Source organism: Cherax quadricarinatus, chromosome 69 (assembly GCF_038502225.1).
Source record: "Cherax quadricarinatus isolate ZL_2023a chromosome 69, ASM3850222v1, whole genome shotgun sequence".
Lineage (NCBI taxonomy): Eukaryota > Metazoa > Arthropoda > Malacostraca > Decapoda > Parastacidae > Cherax > Cherax quadricarinatus.
The window spans coordinates 2,118,368-2,142,676 of NC_091360.1; the positions used below are offsets into that span (position 1 = coordinate 2,118,368).

At 40.3% G+C, this 24,309-nt stretch overlaps 1 long non-coding RNA gene across 1 annotated transcript in view; it reads left to right on the top strand.

Moving 5' to 3' along the window:
* LOC128701906 (uncharacterized) overlaps positions 1–23,953 on the top strand; it is a 39,494-nt gene extending 15,541 nt beyond the window's left edge. Inside the window, exons 2-4 of the long non-coding RNA XR_008408980.2 lie at positions 11,855–12,024; positions 22,569–22,680; positions 23,463–23,953. This is a non-coding gene — a long non-coding RNA (uncharacterized lncRNA). The remainder of the gene's footprint in view (positions 1–11,854; positions 12,025–22,568; positions 22,681–23,462) is intronic.
* Positions 23,954–24,309: the final 356 nt, after the last annotated feature.

Consider the following 24,309-nt stretch of genomic DNA (forward strand, 5'->3'; position numbering starts at 1 on the left):
TAATAATAAAAAAAAATATATATATATATATATATATATTATTTTTTATATTATTATCACACCGGCCGATTCCCACCAAGGCAGGGTGGCCCGAAAAAGAAAAACTTTCACCATCATTCACTCCATCACTGTCTTGCCAGAAGGGTGCTTTACACTACAGTTTTTAAACTGCAACATTAACACCCCTCCTTCAGAGTGCAGGCACTGTACTTCCCATCTCCAGGACTCAAGTCCGGCCTGCCGGTTTCCCTGAATCCCTTCATAAATGTTACTTTGCTCACACTCCAACAGCACGTCAAGTATTAAAAACCATTTGTCTCCATTCACTCCTATCAAACACGCTCAAGCATGCCTGCTGGAAGTCCAAGCCCCTCGCACACAAAACCTCCTTTACCCCTCCCTCCAACCCTTCCTAGGCCGACCCCTATCCCGCCTTCCCTCCACTACAGACTGATACACTCTTGAAGTCATATATATATATATATATATATATATATATATTATATATATATATATATATATATATATATATATATATATATATATATATATATATATATATACTCACTCTTCACCTGAGAAGTGAGGAGTCAGCAAGTAATCTTGCAAATGATAGAGGGAATGTCACCTCTTCAATAGACAATGCTCTTGAATGCAGACTATGAGCAGTGAAAGAAAAAAATCCTTCTTTCTCTCGGAATCCATAAACTTGAATTGAATATTTTTATTTAGAAGAGCTTTTAGAAGGAAGAAATGGAGGAGGTATACTTAGTTTAATGATGGGTGATGGTGGTGGTAGTTGGGGGTGGTAGGGTGGTGGTAGTGGAATGGTAGTAGTGGTTATTGTGGTGGCGTATTGATTGTGAACTTGCTAGTGAGTGGTGAGTGTGGTGGTGGTGGTGATGGCTGTGGTTGTGATGGTGACAATGGTAGTAATTGATGGTGGCTGGGAGTGTTGGGGAGGTGAACGTGGTAGTAGATGGTGATAGTGGTTAAAGTGAATGTGAAAGTAAATGGTGAGGATGACAGTATAGATTACGTTAGTGGGGAAGACTTGAGAAATGTGTTATAAACTGTGGTGAAACTTGTGTTGGTAGTGGTAACAGTGGTGCCGGGGCAATAATGGTGATAATCTTGGTACCTACATTCTTCGAAAACATTTTAATAAACATATAAGCTTCTCACAGAAGAAATTCCATTTACGGCATATATATATATATATATATATATATTTTTTTTATTTTTTTTTATTATCACACCGGCCGATTCCCACCAAGGCAGGGTGGCCAGAAAAAGAAAAACTTTCACCATCATTCACTCCATCACTGTCTTGCCAGAAGGGTGCTTTACACTACAGTTTTTAAACTGCAACATTAACACCCCTCCTTCAGAGTGCAGGCACTGTACTTCCCATCTCCAGGACTCAAGTCCGGCCTGCCGGTTTCCCTGAATCCCTTCATAAATGTTACTTTGCTCACACTCCAACAGCACGTCAAGTATTAAAAACCATTTGTCTCCATTCACTCCTATCAAACACGCTCACGCATGCCTGCTGGAAGTCCAAACCCCTCGCACACAAAACCTCCTTTACCCCCTCCCTCCAACCCTTCCTAGGCCGACCCCTACCCCGCCTTCCTTCCACTACAGACTGATACACTCTTGAAGTCATTCTGTTTCGCTCCATTCTCTCTACATGTCCGAACCACCTCAACAACCCTTCCTCAGCCCTCTGGACAACAGTTTTGGTAATCCCGCACCTCCTCCTAACTTCCAAACTACGAATTCTCTGCATTATATTCACACCACACATTGCCCTCAGACATGACATCTCCACTGCCTCCAGCCTTCTCCTCGCTGCAACATTCATCACCCACGCTTCACACCCATATAAGAGCGTTGGTAAAACTATACTCTCATACATTCCCCTCTTTGCCTCCAAGGACAAAGTTCTTTGTCTCCACAGACTCCTAAGTGCACCACTCACTCTTTTTCCCTCATCAATTTTATGATTCACCTCATCTTTCATAGACCCATCCGCTGACACGTCCACTCCCAAATATCTGAATACGTTCACCTCCTCCATACTCTCTCCTTCCAATCTGATATTCAATCTTTCATCACCTAATCTTTTTGTTATCCTCATAACCTTACTCTTTCCTGTATTCACCTTTAATTTTCTTCTTTTGCACACCCTACCAAATTCATCCACCAATCTCTGCAACTTCTCTTCAGAATCTCCCAAGAGCACAGTGTCATCAGCAAAGAGCAGCTGTGACAACTCCCACTTTGTGTGTGATTCTTTATCTTTTAACTCCACGCCTCTTGCCAAGACCCTCGCATTTACTTCTCTTACAACCCCATCTATAAATATATTAAACAACCACGGTGACATCACACATCCTTGTCTAAGGCCTACTTTTACTGGGAAAAAATTTCCCTCTTTCCTACATACTCTAACTTGAGCCTCACTATCCTCGTAAAAACTCTTCACTGCTTTCAGTAACCTACCTCCTACACCATACACTTGCAACATCTGCCACATTGCCCCCCTATCCACCCTGTCATACGCCATATATATATATATATATATATATATATATATATATATATATAATATATATATATATATATATATATATATATATATATAAATGCAAAACAACCACTGTGAAAGAATAGAGAAGTTCCAAGCGCTTTCGTGACTACTCATATTATCAATGTAATGTGAGTAGTCACGAAAGCGCATGGAACTTCTCTATTCTTTCACAGTGGTTGTTTTGCATATTCTGAAATCACCTGTTTACTGTGATCTTATTGCATATATATATATATATATATATATATATATATATATATATATATATATATACCTCCATGGGGAAGTGGAACAGAATTCTTCCTCCGTAAGCCATGCGTGTTGTAAGAGGCGACTAAAATGCCGGGAGCAAGGGACTAGTAACCTCTTCTCCTGTATATATTACTAAATGCAAAAGGAGAAACTTTCGTTTTTCCTTTTGGGCCACCCCGCCTCGGTGGGATACAGCCGGTGTGTTGAAAGAAAGAAAGATATATATATATATATATATATATATATATATATATATATATCTATATATATATATATATATATATATATATATATATATATATATATATATATGTATATATATATATATATATATATATATATATATATATATATATATATAGTATATATATATATATATATATATATCGTGCCGAATATGTAAAACTGGTCAATTAGCAAGAACTCATTTAAAATAAAGTCCTTTCTAAAATTTTCTCTTATACGTTTGAAGATATATTTTTTCATTAATGTTGATGTAAAAATTTATAATATTGCACCAAAAGGAACTTAGAAAACTTACCTAACCTTATTATAACAAGACCAATTTATTTTAGCCTAACCCAACTAAATATATTTTAGATTTGTTTACAATAATTTAATACTAAATAAACACAGTGAAATATATTTTTTTCGTTAGGTTCAAAATGATTTTGGCGAAATTATTGCATACACAAATTTTCACTTGTCCTATATGGCAAGATGAGCGTTGCTATTTAAGCCAAGATCGCAAGTTCTGCCTATTCGGCACGACATACATATATATATATATATATATATATATATATATATATATATATATATATATATATATATATATATATATATATTATGTTAGTGTGTGCATGTGTACATACACCTCTTGTTATATAAACTTTGTGAGTTTATGAGCAAACTATCTTAGATAAGCGGAGTTATGAACTAAAGTAGGCGTTACCGTATTCAGGTGTGATATCGTATTCCCGTTGTCGTATTTAATAAGTTAAATTCTTACGCAGAACTAGAAAAGCTGATCATTTCAGAGTAAGTCTACCTAATTAGTTGTCAAGATATCAGCAATTTTTTCTTAATGTTTACTATTTAACACACGTGAATTTCACAGAGCAGCTAATCACCAATCTCATCTTCCCAGAGTCTCGTTTCAGTGTGGCGTACAAGGTCGTTAGTGTGACTGGTCGTTAAACTCTAGCGTTGAAAGTCTTTGCATTAATCTGATCAGAGGTCGTATTTATTGGAGTTAAAGGAGAGGCAATCACAAGTAACCAGCTGTAACACATAGGACGACTCCCAGCTAAACAAGTTTAACGTCTATTAAAAAAATCCACTTAATATATCAGCTAAAATAGCGTCCTAGCCTGATTGTGTGGCTGTTTGCTCACCACTCGGCTAGTCAACCAACCAGATAGCTTGCTTGACGGCCTGCAGGCCAGCCGGCCGGCTCCAATCAACTAAATAGCCAGATAGCAAATCTGCTTGCTTTCAGAACAGCCAATTAACCAGTCAGCCAACCAATCATTTGGTCAACTAATCAACTAGAACACCAAATATCCAGTCGAAAACTAATGATTTGGCCACAGAGGTGAAGCCAGTCGAATCTAAATCAGCCAAATATTAACACACACAGTGGTAGCTCAAAAGCATTTTAAGCAGTGGAAAAAATATGTTATTAAACGATGTTCCACTCACAATGGAACTTTATTACCCACAATGAGGCTTTATCACCCACAGTGGGGCTTTATCATGTACTCGATGAAGTCCCACTACAGCTGACACTTTAGTCTTCCCTAACTAAAGTGTTTTTCAATAAGCACTTTTTATTTAACCACTTACAGTCTCTGAACTGCCACTTTTTGGAATAGAATTGCCACGTTTCGTGTGGGAATTACCACTTTTCGTCTTAGAGTGACGCTTTTCGTCTTATGGACTACCACGTTTCGTATTTTGGACTTCCACGTTTCGGCTGTTTCATATTATCACTTTCGGCTTCCAGTACTGTCCAGCCGGCACATCCACGAACGTCCACTGGAGAGATACTTCGTATTGTGCTACTAATACCTTGCTTCATGGGAAAAGAACACATACGATGTTTCGACCACACGAGGTGCGGGTTTTTAAACCCCCTGTAGGTGAAACGTCGTAGTAATAAAGATCTCCTGTTTTGCTGTATTGCATCTTATTACCACCTGTTGGCTACGCCATACTTAAAAAAACTTGCCTCGGATCCCCGGGACGTCTGTTGGATTGCGTTGTTTCTAGGAGGGTAGACCTCAGCGCCAGCAGTATTAATGCAGAATTAGACACATGTGCAACATCTGGGTATATTTATTGTAGAAATGTTGCCGCACATTGGCTTTATCAATACAAATTCAAGGACATAAATGTACCCAGATGTTGCACATATCTCTAATTATTCATCTTGTCGGAATAATTGATGCAGAATCGGCATAGGTCATGTCTATCCTCTCATCTTTCCACTCGCATCACCCTACACACTCTTCCTATTCCTTTCAAAAGGCGCCCACGCACTCGACCCTTCTCTTCAAAACCCGCCCTTGTGACCTCCACCAGCATTACCCAGCCAGCTCCTCCAAAACTTCTCCCTCCCTCACCCCTCTTCGCTCACGCCTCGCTCTGCCTCCAGCTTGTTCAAGGAGATGTATACACTCACGTCTACGAGTAATATCGTCAGATATTGACAGAAGCTATGTGCCTGCTGTCTTTAACACCTCCCACTCTTTCTCTTTCTTTCCTCCCGATTTTCTTCTCCCTGTCATTCTCCATACATACCTGACTCAGTGGCTTACGCGCTGGCCTGGAGTTTTACGACTCACTTGCCATGAGTTTGATCCCCACCCTTACCGTGGCTTGTTTCATAGCCATCCTGAATGGTAAATCCCCATTCCACGGAAAGAGGTGATTAAGTCGGTAAATACAAGAGATGAAAGTCAAACTACCCATGTCTGCCCTTGAGATGAAAATGGCATACTGCCAACAAGTTGGAGATCAACCTTCTGTTATGAGGAAATGGTATGGTGATACCGACAAGATGTGGAAAAAGACACTTATGTACAGTTCAGGACATTTATTAAAGGAAACGTTTCGCCACGAGTGGCTTCTTCAGTCCTAATACAGAGAAAACTAAGAAAACACACATATATATAGTGGTGGGAGTCAGGTGAGGTGAAGCGTGGGTAGAGGTGGTAATAGTAGTAGTAGTAGTAATGGAACTAAGGAGGTGAGGTTAGAGAGGGACCTGCTGGCATCAAGTAACACCAGTTCCCAGGATGGGTAATATCCTCTTGCTTAGTAATTTTGAAATACTGTAACTACCGGATTTTTGCTTTATAGTGTTACTGACAGAAATTAGTGCAGCTTCAATGCATTTTCTCCGTCTTAAGTCGTCTTCTTTAATAACTAGTTATTAAAGAAGACGACTTAAGACGGAGAAAATGCATTGAAGCTGCACTAATTTCTGTCAGTAACACTATAAAGCAAAAATCCGGTAGTTACAGTATTTCAAAATTACTAAGCAAGAGGATATTACCCATCCTGGGAACTGGTGTTACTTGATGCCAGCAGGTCCCTCTCTAACCTCACCTCCTTTGTTCCATTACTACTACTACTACTATTACCACCTCTACCCACGCTTCACCTCACCTGACTCCCACCACTATATATATGTGTGTTTTCTTAGTTTTCTCTGTATTAGGACTGAAGAAGCCACTCGTGGCGAAACGTTTCCTTTAATAAATGTCCTGAACTGTACATAAGTGTCTTTTTCCACTTCTGTTATGACATTGTTCCCTCGTACACAGAGCGAAACGTCGTCACATTTAAAGACTGTTTAATAGCGGGTATCTTTTCTTGATTTGTGCCCAATCGTTTTTGATATCTTGCACCTGACTGTTTACCTCGAGATCCATAACAGAGTCATACAGATCCTGATGCTGGAGAAACAGTCCAAGAACTATCATAATATTGATGATATATAATATACTAAGGGACAATAACGAGGAACTGCCCACCTCCTATCAAGGTTAAGGGACAGATCACCTCAAAATTACATTTTCTATTATCTCCAGCGTTATATTCACCTGTATTCGACTGACGAAGCCTTCTACGCACACGAACCATTTGAGTAATATAGATTCCCAAGTGTTACACGCATATCTTATTTCAGGTAATGTTGCCAAGTTCATTCTAACACACCTCAGACCTCACTGCTGACGGGCGATCACCCAAGTGTGATCGGAAACTCAAAGTCTCCCTCAGCACTAAAGAATCTTCATTTCAAGGCTCTTCACGCAAGGTGCGACATTGATTAATGTTATATCAGTCGGCGCTCTGTAGTTAACATGAATAAGGAATAGGAAGTCGCAGTAACGTGGTTGGAACACTTTACCAATAAAAACGCACTTAGGAGGGGAACGTTGGAACGACCGTCCGTCCTGGACCAGAATGGACCGAAACACCGTCATAAGGCTTCCCTCCAAGGTGCGAGAATTTGGTGAACATATGCAATTTAATCCTAATAGTCACATCGTGTCTCTGGTTACCCACTCACGACACAGGCACGTTCCTGGTGTCTCGTCTAACACGGACGTATACACTTCCATTCACAAGTAACCCACATGTTGGATCCAAATGACCTACTGAAGACAATGGCGTGAAAAGACGAAACGTCCCAAAATGAGCTTTCATTTAGACAACGTTTCGCTCTGTGAAAAGTTCTACACAGATTGAAACAGTGTGTTTCTTCTACAACTTGTTACTCTCTATTCACACATAATACCCACAAATTTAAAATAAAAAAATTAAGATGTCGTACTTCTGAACTATTAAATATACATAACAATAATAATCCATGATTGACGAAAACATCGTCTAGCTTCCAGTTTCCATTTATGGGTTAGTCGTACGTTGTTCCAGCCTCGGTATTGTGACTTGTAATCTCCACGAAGCCCATTGTTTGACTTCCAAGTGGGTGGGAAGTCACCCGAGTGGGTGGGGGGTTTACCTAACACTTGGATTAAGACAGATCGCAATCTAGCCTTCCTGGTGACGTATCCAGAGGACCTTCTCTGTAACAGTGATTTATAACCGAAAAGTAACAGTTGATGCAGTGAGATGAGCAGGGTAAATGTATATATATATATATATATACATATATATATATATATATATATATATATATATATATATATATATATATATACATATATATATATATATATATATATATATATATATATATATATATATATATATATATATATGTATATGTATATATATATATATATATATATATATATATATATATATATATATATATATATATATAGGTATGTACCTCTAATGCAGTGGTGCATTAGAGGCGCACAGGAAACTTTAAAGAACAAGAATTACTTCATGAAGAACGCGGATTCACAAACATTGCAGAACAAGAAACAAAGTTGTATAATTACTTGTCCAAAGTTGGTAAGTTTGACATTCAGAGTGGCTGGAGAGCGCTGCTAATCGGGAAGAAGAATGGGAGGAGGAAGAGGAGCAGGAGAAAGAAGAGAAAGAAAGGCTGAAAGACTGTATAACTTCTAGGAACTAGTATATATATATATATATATATATATATATATATATATATATATATATATATATATATATATATATATATATATATATATATATATATATATATATGCAAAGCAACCACTCTGAAAGAATAGAGAAATTCCAAGCGCTTTCGTGACTACTCACATTATCAAGGAACTATGAAAGTAAAGCATCCAAGGAAGGTATATAAGGGGTCTGGCCAACACCTCACTATCAGATCCCACAACGGTTAAACACCTGACGCGCGCCGACCCAACTTGGATAGGTCCTTTGCACAACTCACCCCACAAACTATTCTACCCAAGAGTTGTGCAAAGGACCTATCCAAGTTGGGTCGGCGCGCGTCACGTGTTTAATCGTTGTGGGATCTGATAGTGAGGTGCTGGCCAGACCCCTTATATAGCTTCCTTGGATGCTTCACTTTCATAGTTCCTTGATAATGTGAGTAGTCACGAAAGCGCTTGGAATTTCTCTATTCTTTCAGAGTGGTTGTTTTGCATATTCTGAAATCACCTGTTTACTGTGATCTTATTGCATATATATATATATATATATATATATATATATATATATATATATATATATATATATATATATATATATATATATATATATATGTGTGTATATATATATATATATATATATATATATATATATATATATATATATATATATATATATATATATATATATATATATATGCTTACTGTAAATATCACCCTGGGTCAAAATAAATGAGGAAGGGGTAATTAAATTTAGTGACCAGCAGTGTGGTGGAAGTTTGATACCATCAGGGCTCTCTCACTCTATACACTGGTCACGTGCGGCGCTGTTTTTCCTGGCACTGTGAATACAGAGTGCCACACCCATTATGCCAGGTAACAGGGAGAAGACAGCCACAAGCAAAACTGCTACTATCCACAGTACTGTAAGAAATAATTCCTGAATTTTAAAATATTGTCTGGACATGCGAGTATATACACAGAGATATGTGTGTATCTGTCTGTGTATATACACTAAGTTGTGTATCTCAGTGCATATACATCGAAAGAGATGTGCATCTCAGTGTATATTTAAAGTATTGTCTGCATCTCAGTTTATGTACACTTAAAGTCAAGTAGAAGAAGGAGAATGAGGAGAAGAAGTAGTAGCAAAAGAAGAAGAAGAAGAAGAAGAAGAAGAAGAAGAAGAGAAGAAGAAGAAGAAGAAGAATCTAAGTCCTTCTGCTATAGTGGCAACCCAGAATCATCCTCCACTCATCTCTCCCTTCACCTTCATCTTCCAACCATCTTCCCCATCTCCCCACCCCTAACTATTCCCAAGATCTCTCCCCCATCTAAATCTCCTCCGGATCTTTAGTTTCAAGAAACCTACCGCAGCTCGTTGTGTTGTAGTGTGAAGCTGTGACCCTTAAAGGAGAGTCTCAGGTACTGCGCCAGTACTCACTACACACACACACACACACACACACACACACACACACACACACACACACACACACACACACACACACACACACACACACACACACACACACACACACACTGAAATATTTGAAATGGTCAGAAAGAGATGGAAAATAAATATGATATCTCGGAGGAAGGAGATACTTGGGACCTTGATTTGTTTGGACAGCGTAACAGGAGAGAGAGACAGAGACAGAGACAGAGACAGAGACAGAGAGAGAGAGAGAGAGAGAGAGAGAGAGAGAGAGAGAGAGAGAGAGAGAGAGAGAGAGAGGTAAAAGAACTTTTCACTGAAATTTTACACCCAATTGCAATTTTGGTAAGGCTCTGAGAGCGTGTGAGAAGCACCAGTGAGAGCAAGAGGGTATCATGGTGGTTTCCTACACACTTGGATATGCCAGGTATGCCAGGGAGAGGCTGGCATCAGACCCGCCATGACAAGTGCCTCTCCGGATCGTCTTTCTCCGCCGCTTGTCGAAGGATGACCTAAATCTTGAAGGAGGACCTGGGTCTTGAAGGAGGACCTGGGTCTTGAAGGCGGGCCTGGGTCTTGAAGGCGGGCCTGGGTCTTGAAGGCGGACCTGGGTCTTGAAGACTGACCTGGGTCTTGAAGGAGGACCTGGGTCTTGAAGGCGAACCTGGGTCTTGAAGGCGGACCTGGGTCTTGAAGGCGGACCTGGGTCTTGAAGACGGACCTGGGTCTTGAAGGAGGACCTGGGTCTTGAAGGCGGACTTGGGTCTTGAAGGCGGACCTGGGTCTTGAAGGCGGACCTGGATCTTGAAGGCGGACCTGGATCTTGAAGGCGGACCTGGGTCTTGAAAAAAGACCTGGATATTTGGGATAGAGCTACATGGAGAAGGAACAGGTTCTCGGAAACAAGGGATGAAGAGAAGAACCGGGAGAGTGGGGAATTAGGACCCGAGACTTGGAGGAGGACCTAAGACTTGGAGGAGGACCCGAGGCTTGGAGGAGGGCCGAAGACTTGGAGGAGGACCCGAGACTTGGAGGAGGACCTAAGACTTGGAGGAGGACCCGAGGCTTGGAGGAGGGCCGAAGACTTGGAGGAGGACCCGAGACTTGGAGGAGGACCCGAGACTTGGAGGAGGACCCGAGACTTGGAGGACGACCTGGGGAGAGATGGAGAAGAGATAAGTAGCTGTTACTCTTAGTGTTTATGGTATTCTCTCTCTCTCTTTCTCTCTCTCTCTCTCTCTCTCTCTCTCTCTCTCTCTCTCTCTCTCTCTCTCTCTCTCTCTCTCTCTCTCTCTCTCTCTCTCCCTCTACTCTGACACTCCACTTAAAAGTGAAGAGAGTGACTGAATGGTTTACATTTTTTTGGTATACTTTAATTTTTTCCAGTTTATTCTCATTAACTGTTATTCTCTGCTTAGGTTTACCCAGAAAAAATATTTTCTTTTCCTACTTTTTACCCTCAGATTTCGTGTCCTTGAAATATTTTACCCATATGAACTTTTAACTATGGTAACACAAACACACACACACACACACACACACACACACACACACACACACACACACACACACACACACACATACACACACACACACGTACACACACACACACACACACTCGCACACAGGCTGGCTATAAGCCAAGTGAGGTAAACTTCTTTCTACGTCTCTGCTGTGCCTCTCTCCCTCTCACAGAGTTACAGTAGCAATACGTAGCAGACTAATAAGAGTCTTGTGTCTCACGTCGACTGGAAGTATGTTCTTGCTATTTTCTCTTCCAGATCTCCTTTTTCCCTTCATTCTCCTCCTCCTCCTCCTATTACTGCTACCACTACCATTATTACTACCACCATTACTACTACTACCACTACCACCATTACTACTAATACTGCTACTACTACTTCCACTATAATGCTATTTTTTTTACTTACACTTCAGCCATTTCCTACTAAGGCGGGATGACCCGGAAAAAAAGAAACACTTTCATCATCACTCACTCCATCACTGTCTTGCCAGAGGCGTGCCGATACTACACTACAAAAACTGCAACATATCTCAACCCCTCCTTCAGAGCCCAGGAACTGTACTTCCCACCTGCTGGAGTTAGGGTAAGATTATAAATTATTTTAGTAATGTCATTTCCATAAAGGTAATATATGTCTTGGGGAATAGAAGTACTCAGGTTTGATCTAACGGAAGGGTAACTCCACTCCCTATGATTAAAAGGTTTTAATCAGTATGAAGGCACTCCCATTTTTGTGTGATGGGGGAGGTAATGGATAACGTTCTATATGTCAATAGAGAATAATTTGGTTTTAGTTTTCTATTCAGGTTTCTTATTGGAATCCATCAACTCTGACACAGTAGTGACGTTTCTCTCTCTTTTTTTTCCTCACTCTCTCTCTCTGACTTTAGTTACTGTGATTAATTATGTACGGATCTAAAATATTTTCGACGTATTTTAGATTGAAAAATGCCTTCTGTATGGGCGAAACTTCTTCCCAATGTTGCACATGTCATATTTATCATCGTGTCGGTATTGTTTACCATTGATCTAGTGATGATACATTATCAGCTATCACTCTCCATCATGCTGCTGTCCTATCCAATAAAAAAATATTGTAACTTAAGATTAATGTGAGTCAGTAGTGTAGCAAAGCTTCAGTGCAATCAGTTAGGTTTATTTCTTTAATATTTATGTTAAAAAAACGAAATGTGAACTGAAAAGAATGTGTTAAGTTTCAAAATACCCTGGATGATTTTTTTGCCAGGTTTTCCATCGTATGTACAGGCGTAAACCTAATTTTTTTTTCACAATACATGTTGTAAATAAAAAAAAAAAACACAATACCGTGACTGGAACGATACATAAATAACCCGCACGTAGAGGAGAGGAGCTTTGTAAATGTGACTTTGTAAATGGTTCGAGTCGGACCGAAACGTCGTCGTAAGGTCCTCTCTTCTACGTGCGGGTTATTTGTGCATAATACAAGTTAAGTAAAAGGACACAAGTGCAACTAATGTGACATTTTATTGTGGCAACGTTTCGCTCTCCAGGAGCTTTATCAAGCCATTACCTAATGGCTTGATAAAGCTCCTGGAGAGCGAAACGTTGCCACAATAATATGTCACATTAGTTGCACTTGTGTCCTTTTACTTTACATATTGTCGGTAATTCTACCAACTTTATCATAATACAAGTCGTACTTGCCTATGCTCTTAACACCCTTAAATAACTGCTGGGATTTCTCATGTACGGTTTCCAGCAAACTTCTGGTTAGGTTAGGTTCTCCACTATCCGTAACCTCCCCTCCCCCCCGCAAAAAAAAAAACACATTGCAATAATGGAAAAAAAATTGGTCTGTGTTTCATATGTTTGTTATTGTGGTGGTCCGGTGTGTTTACCAGGTGTTCACCAGCGTAATGCGTAATTCGACAGGTATGAACTCTGTGGGTTTCACAAAACTGACAGCACATAATAGACAGATAGTATTGACAAAATTTGCATAATTATTGCACTATTATTTACAGTCGCTGGAGAGTGAGCCTAAAAATGTTGATTGTTCTTTTTTTCCCAACTGTACATTATATATATATATATATATATATATATATATATATATATATATATATATATATATATATAGGTAGTAGGTTGGTAGACAGCAACCGCCCAGGGAGGTACTACCGTCCTGCCAAGTGAGTGTAAAACGAAAGCCTGTAATTGTTTTACATGATGGTAGGATTGCTGGTGTCCTTTTTTCTGTCTCATGAACATGCAAGATTTCAGGTACGTCTTGCTACTTCTACTTACACTTAGGTCACACTACACATACATGTACAAGCACATATATACACACCCCTCTGGGTTTTCTTCTATTTTCTTTCTAGTTCTTATTCTTGTTTATTTCCTCTTATCTCCATGGGGAAGTGGAACAGAATTCTTCCTCCGTAAGCCATGCGTGTTGTAAGAGGCAACTAAAATGCCGGGAGCAAGGGGCTAGTAACCTCTTCTCCTGTATATATTACTAAATGTAAAAGGAGAAACTTTCGTTTTTCCTTTTGGGCCACCCCGCCTCGGTGGGACACGGCCGGTGTGTTGAAAGAAAGAAGAAAGATATATATATATATATATATATATATATATATATATATATATATATATATGAAGCGAGAGAGGAGAGGATTGGATGAAATATATTCGAGGTTAGAAAAGTCTGGTAAAATGGTCAGCCAGGTTCTTGGCGTGACAAATTTGAGGAAAACACGAGAAGCCAAGTGGGAGGCTGCAGGAAACAATAGGGCGCCTTCACGAGACTCAAGACGAATGAGAAGTTCATCGTCAGAAGGTCGAGGCAACACTCTGAGGGCTTCCAGCTACCTTATCTCTGTTGTCCGGCTGTTGCTGCTGCTCCTCCTCCTCCTGCGTCACCTCCTCTTCCTCCTCCTTCACCTCCTCTTCCTCCTCTTATTGTTTTTGTTGCTTCTGCTCTTGTTTCTGGTATTACTGTGGTAATCGTGTAAACTTATTCGAAAAAAGGAAGGGTAACTTTGGCACCTCAAACGAAGTACCATTCACCAATATGAAGGTTCTCATCTCGAAGACTCGACAGTATATCTCCCAGCTCAGTGGTCAGGCAGCCGTAGGCCAATCAGTGGGTGATGACAGATTATTATTATTATAATCAAGGGGGAAGCGCTAAACACGTAGGATTATACAGCGCCTGTGGGGGTGATGGAAGGTATTCAGGGTTAATTCAGCGAACTGGAGCACAGATCCAGTTCCCTAGATCAAGAGCCCCTCACCAGCATCAAGGAACCTTCCTTGAGGGGATGGATGACAGAGAGTCGACAGCTTGATTGCTTAAATGGCTTTAAAATCAATCAGCTGCATTAATGGTCATTAAGGGCATATGTAACCTGTTCGCCATCAGCCAAGAATAGTTCAATCTCTAGAATTGGGAATTACGATAAATTCTCAGTTTCGTTGAGAGAGGAAACTCTGCCTCACAATACGAATGCACTGCTCACAGTATTTAAATTCATGGCGGGTCAACATTGACAAACTACCCCCTACTTAAAAAAAAATACAAATCACATTGTATGCTTTTTCAGAACTGCTCAATGTGTATGTTTGGGCAGCGACATGAGTAACTTTATGGGTAATGATGCTCGGGCTCCTGAATGCACCACCATGATAGAGAGGATGGCCTATATAAACACATTGACCTGGACTACCATCCAGCTCTTTCACGTTTTTATCAGAGACTGACCTTTATAGTTCACCTGGTGCAAACACGTTTTCTACATGTTTCTAACTCGTCTGTTCCAGGCGATACAGGTGAAAACAATTTATGGCCGCTGGAGGGTACGAATCCTCGACACGCTGGAGCCACAGACAGTGTCGTTTTATCTTAATTGCTCACGCTACACCCGCAGGGGCAAAAAAAACATAGTCTTGATACGTGAGTTGGCGTCTTTTTTCCTTGAAACACACATTGTGTTTGAAGGAGAATTTTTCGTAGTTGGGTCGGACGGTAGGAGGTATAATGAAGTATGTTCATGCATATATAAATGCATGAATGTGTGTACATATGCTCTCACAAAGCAATACACAATCATGCACACGCACACACACACACACACACACACACACACACACACACACACACACACACACACACACACACACACACACACACACACACACACACACATACGCCCATACTGGAGTATGCAGCACCAGTCTGGAACCCACACCTGGTCAAGCACGTCAAGAAGTTAAAGTACAAAGGTTTGCAACAAGGCTAGTCCCAGAGCTCAAGGGAATGTCGTACTAGGAAAGGTTAAGGGAAATCGGACTGACGACACTGGAGGACAGAAGGGTCAGGGGAGACATGATAACGACATACAAGATACTGCGGGGAATAGACAAGGTGGACAAAGATAGGATGTTCCAGAGACGGGACACAGGGACAAGGGGTCACAACTGGAAGCTGAAGACTCAGACGAGTCACAGGGACGTTAGGAAGTATTTCTTCAGTCATAGAGTTGTCAGCAAGTGGAATAGCCTAGCAAGTGAAGTAGTGGAGGCAGGAACCATACATAGTTTTAAGAAGAGGTATGACAAAGCTCAGGAAGCAGAGAGAGAGAGGACCCAGTAGCGATCAGTGAAGAGGCGGGCCAGGAGCTGAGTCTCGACCCCTGCAACCACAATTAGGTGAGTACACACACACACACACACATACACATACACACACACCAAAAGTTTCCGACCAAGCATTTAAAGTCTAGGTCGTAACATTTGCATTTACCTCACCTCCGGCCGCTGTATATCGCCAGACCAACGGCCGTGAGAATTGCATTGTACTGTGGCAACAGTCTTCTCTGCCTTGTCTACGGTTATTGACACGGTAGTAGCCACCGTGAACCAACGATACTGATAGTGCTGGGGTCAACCTGAAGGAGTTTAACCTTGAGAAGTCTTGCCTATATATATATATATATATATATATATATATATATATATATATATATATATATATATATATATATATATATATATATATATATATATATATATGCAAGACAAGCCACGGCGTACTTTCACTCTTCTCAGTACGTGATCAGGAGCTATGCAATGTTGCAAAGGCAACAACAGGAGAAGTAGGGTAAGTTTTCAGGGTGGTAGTGTGGAGCCAGTCACGCTCTATCTGATAGATATCTTTATTGTGGAAACGTTTCGCCACACAGTAGCTTCATCAGTCCAGTACAAAGAAGTATAGTGAAGATCAGTAAGTTGAGGTAATCAGTCCCTCAGCCTAGAGTCGATGTAATCAGTCCATCAGTCTTGATAAGAATACAGCACATGCGGGAAGAAGTTGCTCTGTGTTGAGTTAGAGGGCGACTGAAGGAAGTTTGTCCAGCAACAAGGGTCTTCAATATCGTCGGTAATTATTGCTATGCAGACGAAGCCAAAAACTACGCGGCTAAAATATCTTCCATCAACGCAGATCAGAACAAATATTCGAGGTAACATCGATGGATGGGTGGTTAATGCGTCTTAATTAAAGCCTATTAACTACACGAGAATCATTAACCCAGCATGTCATCTATCTACCACCAATCAAGAATATTTTAATACCTAGAGAAATAAAAGTCAACAGGAAATATACACCTCACAGTGTGTATATATACATCCTGTGATACACAACCCTCACACAGGAGAGAAAATCTTATGAGACTGTGATCTTTTGTAGACATAAGGAACCCGCTTCCTTTCACGAATTTCTAAGGACTATGATTTTTTTTTATATAAAGGTTTAATGAATTCTTTTGCTTTTCGTTGGACCATCATGTGCAAATAATAATTTATGCAAATGATTGATTTATAAATTTTTCATTTATTTTTGCATTAAGATGTACAAAGAAGCAAAACCTTGGATAACAATGTATGGAGAGCATAATCAGAACTGCAAGGAGCTCTCAGTATGAAAGCAAGGACAGGCACTCCTGGATAAGCTTTGAAGGGTAATTGTTTCGTTATAAGTAGAGCTTTACCAGCTGTGACTTGATAAAGCTCTACACAGAGAGAACCATAACTTAAAAAAAGCTCTACACAGAGTAACGCATAATTTGATAAAAGCTCTACACACAGCGAAACATAAATTGATTATTGTCTACAGTCAGCACAGAACAAAGCTTTCCTCTGTGTATTATGTCTGTTTTCATCCTTGTCATCAGTACTTTATTTCCTCTAAATTATCCGAATCAAAGATTGTATAATATAACATTTTTCTGTATAATACATAAGTGTGATACTAAGTACGACACATGATAGACTAAATGACTTTTGGATACATGTGTTCCACCAGCATACACATGCTGGTAGTTCTCTCACTACCTGTACGAGAACAATTTTGTGCTAGTATCCAAGTAGTGGAACAGCCGTACAGAAAGTGGCGACGTACCTAACAAATATCAACAAAGGCATTCCGAATATGTACATTTGCGACAAACAGTAAAACATTTAAAAATCCGTTCACTGATGTCTCACAACTTAGGGGTGGAAGTTTAAAGACTTTGCCTCAGGCTAAAACTTATGGAACTCCTCATTCGTAACAAAAAAGACACAATACCGTGACTGGAACGATACACAAATAACCCGCACATAAAAGAGAGAAGCTTACGACGACGTTTCGGTCCGACTTGGACCATTGACAAAGTCAATGCCCGGGTGTTGTGCATGTGTCTTAATTTCATCTTGTCCGTATTATATACAACTCTTGTACTACTTCTACTACTACTACTACTACCACCACCTCTTCCTGCCTATATATAGCCGTCCTGCTCCACCTCTGGTTAGTGTGACTTTGGCAATGGTCCAAGTCGGACCGAAACGTCGTCGTAAGCTTCTATCTTTTATGTGCGGGTTATTTGTATACTCCTCATTCGTCTTGAATTGAAAGATACGACTAATTCATGCCTTAAATATTTTATGGTGATGGAGTATGGACACAGGAGTCATCCCTCAGTCATTAAAAAGCACGGATATAGCCCCACTCCACAAAGGTGATAGTTGAGCAGTCACTAAAAGCTATAAATCGGTTCGTCCTGGTCTACCCTGATGATGTCGTGACTCGATAATGTTCCAGCACGGACCAAAACGACATCAAAAGGCTCCTTTACAAATTATTGGTTAACAGTGATTTGTTCCAGCCACGATATTGTGATTTTTATTCTTGATAGATGAGTAAGACACATAAGCTATACTTTGATATCATTATTGTCGATACGTTTCGTCTGCGTAGAAACTCTCTTCAGTCGAATAAAGAGGTGTCTAATATACAGTAATAAAGACAATTGAAGAAGAAATTGAAGTTTTCAATCTCTCACTCTTGACAGAAACTCTTCAGCTGCCATAGCGTCATATTCACTTACTAATCGGTATTGTATACAGTTAATTTAATGCGACTGTTGTTCTTCTATGAAGATTAGGAATATGAATTATTTTTTTCCATGAGGCTCAATACGGCCACGATAAAGAGTTTAACTCCACCAATCTTTATTTGCATCATTTACCTCAGGGACAAAAAAATTTACATATATATTACCAGAGCGAGTGTGATACGACCACCTTAGCAGCGCTCTGCTTTTTCTGTGTCCTTTTGATGATGGTTAAAAGTGAGAAGGACAAATACTGCCTATGAGTTACTCTTTTAATTTCAGGATGGTCAGGAAGTGGCATGACCTGGATGAACATGAGGTGAGAATCCATTCATAGTTTTAAGAATAGGTATGGCAGGTCCAACGGGGCTAGAAGGGAAAACATCCAGAGATTTGTAGCTGTGATTCTGTCTCTTATTCATCAGTAAATTGAAACCAGACTACAAGTCGTGTTGTGGTCACCTAATTATTTGATTAGTCCCTCAAACAAGCGAAGGAGAAAAACGTCAAAAATACAGGAATAGAAACAGAGAAGGAAAGTGGAAAATAGAGAAAGCACGCAATAAAGCAAAAAAGAAACAAAATATGAGAAATACAAACATTATTGTTTAGGAACTAAACATGGGAAAAAAGGGGAACAAGAATATAAAGTTTTCGTGTCGTGTCCTTGATGCTGGTGAAGAGTTCTTGATGAAAGCAATTGAAGGTATCCTCCCTTTCCTCGGATCAACATGATCACCTCCCATTTGACTTGTGTTGTATGACTCCTCTGGGTAGAAGTGGTAGTAGTAGTAATAGTAGTAGTAGTAGTAGTAGTAGTAGTAGTAACAACATCACTACCAACAACAGCAACAATAGCAGCAACAACTATTATTATTGAAATAATTACATTGAAATTAATATTATTAATATAATTATTAAAATAATTATATTAAAACAATTATTATTATTAAAATAAAATAATAATAATAATAATAATAATAATTAGTGGTAGTATTATTAAAATAATTATTATATTAAAATAATAATAATTAGTAGTGGTAAAATAATTATTATATTAAAGTAATAATAATTATTATTATTACTCTTCACTCAGTAAATTTTTCCAGAAATTACATCTCTTAACTGGTCGTCTGGTGATCTTCAAAACATTTTAGCCATCTGCCACAAACTTTTGTTCCTAAACGACATCATGAAATCCATTAGTTTTACTCAAATGTAGTTGGAGATTTGCCCAAAAATTTTGCCGTCTGGAATAAACTGGAGTTTTCCACTGTCATTCGTAAGTGTGTTTACGAGTTGTGTATTCTGTGTGTGTGTGCTTTAGGTGTGTTTTGGTTTAGTGTTATGTTGTGGGTGTTGCTGCTTTAGGTGTGTTTTGGTTTAGTGTTATGTTGTGGGTGTTGCTGCTTTAGGTGTGTTTTGGTTTAGTGTTATGTTGTGGGTGTTGCTGCTTTAGGTGTGTTTTGGTTTAGTGTTATGTTGTGGGTGTTGCTGCTTTAGGTGTGTTTTGGTTTAGTGTTATGTTGTGGGTGTTGCTGCTTTAGGTGTGTTTTGTTGTGGGTGTTGTTGCTTTAGGTGTGTTTTGGTTTAGTGTTATGTTGTGGGTGTTGCTGCTTTAGGTGTGTTTTGGTTTAGTGTTATGTTGTGGGTGTTGCTGCTTTAGGTGTGTTTTGGCTTAGTGTTATGTTGTGGGTGTTGTTGCTTTAGGTGTGTTTTGGTTTAGTGTTATGTTGTGGGTGTTGCTTTAGGTGTGTTTTGGTTTAGTGTTATGTTGTGGGTGTTGCTGCTTTAGGTGTGTTTTGGTTTAGTGTTATGTTGTGGGTGTTGTTGCTTTAGGTGTGTTTTGGTTTAGTGTTATGTTGTGGGTGTTGTTGCTTTAGGTGTGTTTTGGTTTAGTGTTATGTTGTGGGTGTTGTTGCTTTAGGTGTGTTTTGGTTTAGTGTTATGTTGTGGGTGTTGCTGCTTTAGGTGTGTTTTGGCTTAGTGTTATGTTGTGGGTGTTGTTGCTGGAGGCAGTGGTGGGGTGTTGCTGTTGCTGTTGGAGGCAGTGGTGGGGTATTGCTGTTGGAGACGGTGGTTGGGTGTTGCTGTTGCTGCTGGAGGCAGTGGTGGGGTATTACTGCTGGAGGCAGTGGTGGAATGTTGCTGTTGGAGGCAGTGGTGGGGTACTGCTGTTGGAGGCAATGGTGGGGTATAGCTGTTGGAGGCAGTGATGGGGTGTTGCTGCTGGAGGTAGTGGTGGGGTGTTGCTGCTGGAGGTAGTAGTGGGGCGTTGCTGATGCTGCTGGAGGCAGTGGTGGGGTGAGGTAAGACAGAAAATATTGATGGACTGTAGTGGTAATAGAGGTGATGATGATAGTGATGATGTTTGCGGCGGTGATGGTGGTAGTGATAGTGGTGGTACTGTGTAGCACCAATTGAACCATAAATAGACTCCCTACAACCATAAATAGGCGAGTGCACACACACACGCACACACGCACACACACACACACACACACACACACACACACACACACACACACACACACACACACACACACACACACACACACACAGATGATGTGAAGTTAATGAGGAGAATTAAATCAGATGAGGACCAGGCAGGACTTCAAAGAGACCTAGACAGGCTGGACACGTGGTCCAGCAACTGGCTTCTTGAATTCAACCCTGCCAAGTGCAAAGTCATTAAGATCGGAGAAGGGCAAAGAAGACCGCAGACAGAGTATAGACTAGGTGGCCAAGGACTGCAAACTTCGCTCAAGGAGAAAGATCTTGGGGTGACCATAACACCGAGCATATCCCCGGAGGCACACATCAACCAGATAACTGCTGCAGCATACGGGCGCCTGGCAAACCTGAGAATAGCGTTCCGATACCTTAGTAAGGAATCGTTCAAGACACTGTACACTGTGTACATCAGACCCATACTGGAGTATGCAGCACCAGTTTGGAACCCACACCTGGTCAAACACGTCAAGAAATTATAGAAAGTGCAAAGGTTTGCAACAAGGCTAGTTCCGGAGCTCAGGGGTATGTCCTGCGAAGAAAGGTTGAGGGAAATCGGACTGACGACATTGGAGGACAGGCGGGTCAGGGGAGACATGATAACGACATACATAATACTGCGTGGAATAGATAAGGTAGACAGAGGTTGTCCCAGAGAGGGGAAGCTGAAGGCTCAGACGAGTCATAGGGATGTTGGGAAGTATTTCTTCAGTCATAGAGTCGTCAGGAAGTGGAATAGCCTAACAAGTGATGTAGTGGAGGAAGGAACCATACATAGCTTTAAGACGAGGTATGACAAAGATCTGGAAGCAGAGAGAGAGGACCTAGTAGCGACCAGTGAAGAGGTGGGGCCAGGAGCTGTGTCTCGACCCCTGCAACCACAATTAGGTGAGTACACACACACACACACACCTCTGACCCTCTTTCTCTCCCACTTCTCATAAATAATCGTTTACTTTTCAGCGGAATAAACGAATGAGTTATTTACCTCCGCCCACACCACCCTTGTGGCAATCTACCAACCACTCCACCCCTGTGGTAATCCTCACCCCACCCCTGTGGTAAACCAAGGTGTAAATGACGTTTCCATTATCCTTTGGAAAGCCAGGAATGAAAGGCGCTCTCACACTATTAAAATTATTTTTGACTTACGTTCCATGTTTCTTCAAATCATACATCCAGAAGGCTGTTCTAGGTGCTACCAATCATTCTGGAGGAGACTTTAAGTGACATTTAGGCCAGAAACGTCGTCTGATGTTTGGGTTCCAGGAAGCGAGTGATGTCTCACCTGTTCCAGTTATCGTAATGTGAGTTTATTCTTCATTAGCGTTTATCTTAGTAATTTATTTGTATTTTTTTTAATTTTAACACTTGAAGTGTATGTATGTGTGGGTTAGCCCTTCCACTACTAACTCCGAGTCTATGTATATATAATTATATATCTATATATATATAATTAAAAAATCTTACACAATATGACAGATGCATAAAATTTGGAACAAATATTGTCCAAGTGATATATTTTCAGAAAAAATGGTGAAGGGCATTCAAAATTTTCAAGATGGCCTGACAACGAAAACTTTTCCAACCATAGGCCTATCTCGTCCCTCCACAACGCCTAATTTGCCCTCAGACACTTACACTTCCTAACCCCTCAAGGGACGTTCCTTGACACTGGTGAGGGGCTCTTGATCAAGGGAATTGGATCTGTGCTCCAGTTCCCTGAATTAAGCCTAAATGACTTCCATCTCCACCCCCCCCCCACAAAGATGCTGTATAATCCCTACGGGTTTAGCACTCCCCTGATAATAATAATAATAATAATTGCCCTTCCTAAACATTTCATTTTTAATAATTGATTATTTAAAAAAATTAGTTATTTAGCTATTAATTCTTCTTTTTATTATTCACTCATTTATCGGTAATTATATAGTTATTATTTGGTTAACATTTTGTTATTATTTTCTTGACAATTCTGTAACATTGTAACAGTGAATATCAGAAACATTGCCCCCCTCCCCCCCGAAAAAAAAAGAAACTACATCCTTGGGTGTTTTTTCATGGCTTTTCCATGTTTTCGGCTTTCCAGCACGCTAGGAAGTTTTGCAGAAGCCTGTGAAGTTTTCCAGCACGCGAAGAAGTTTTCCAGAAGCAGGCTGGAAAACACGTAGAAGTCCTTCAAAGAGGAAACTGGATCCCCCATCTCCGCTATATGCCAGATCAGCTGGGTTATGATGGCTGGGTGAGCCAGGGGGCCGTTAGCAGCAACAGCCTGGTTGAATAGGCAATCAACAGGTAAGCCTGTCCTTAAGCTTGGCTCGGAGGGTATGAGAATCCTGGATGGCCCGACACAGGCACAAGCACATGTGTGTGTCATCGTTAAGCAAGACTCAGGAGCTGGAACCTCCTTTTGTATGCATCTTCAAACTTCGTCTCTCCTACTGTTTGCACAAACAAAGCACCCTTACTGTGTGGTCTTTTTCGCCTCTCTACTCTCACCCAGCTGTGACCTAACACTGGTGCAAGATGAGTGGAAATGTCCTCATAAAATTCCTATCCTAAGTAGGAGTTTTTAGTGAGTTTTTCCAGCTACGGTAATGTGATTTTTTTTTCTTTAAAGCCAAATATATTTTAGTAAGGCAAGGTTGACTCGACGTGTTTCTATATAACTTTGATCCTTCTTCAGAATTTTCGTGCGACTGTCTGGTTGAGTGACTCCGCACCTACAGAGTTACTATCACACCTCCTCACTGCCGAGCATTCCATAAACCCTCTCTGTTATCTTGTTCACCCATTACCCGAGTCAGGTCCTCCCCCAACCCCCATCAACCAGAGGAGAATGATGTACCAGTCTCTAAATCTTTAAGATAACGCCACAGAGTATATTATGAGACCCTGGTAATGATCAGCTGCTACAGATATCTTTTGGATTAGTC